This window comes from Sinocyclocheilus anshuiensis, unplaced genomic scaffold (genome assembly GCF_001515605.1).
Source record: "Sinocyclocheilus anshuiensis isolate Anshui unplaced genomic scaffold, SAMN03320099.WGS_v1.1 scaffold217, whole genome shotgun sequence".
Lineage (NCBI taxonomy): Eukaryota > Metazoa > Chordata > Actinopteri > Cypriniformes > Cyprinidae > Sinocyclocheilus > Sinocyclocheilus anshuiensis.
The window spans coordinates 905,944-906,150 of record NW_015536538.1 but is presented as its reverse complement, the minus strand read 5'-3'; the positions used below and the strand labels follow the sequence as shown (position 1 = coordinate 906,150).

The 207-nt window shown below is 41.1% G+C and overlaps 1 protein-coding gene across 1 annotated transcript in view; it reads left to right on the top strand.

The window, feature by feature from the left end:
- Positions 1-207, top strand: part of piezo2b (piezo-type mechanosensitive ion channel component 2b) — a 94,864-nt gene that overhangs the window by 72,013 nt on the left and 22,644 nt on the right. The gene's annotated exons all lie outside the window — the stretch shown is intronic.

Here is a 207-nt window from a genome sequence, read left to right as displayed (position 1 = left end):
TCCAAGATGTAGGTGACTTTGTTTCTTCAGTAGAACACAAACGAAGATTTTTAACTCAAACCGTTGCAGTCTATTAGTCTTATAATGGCAGTCCATGGGCTCCACGGCTTTGAGAGTAAAAATAACATACACAGACAAAACCAAATTAACCCCTGCGGCTCGTGACGATACATTGATGTGTAAAGACACGAAACGATCAGTCTGTGC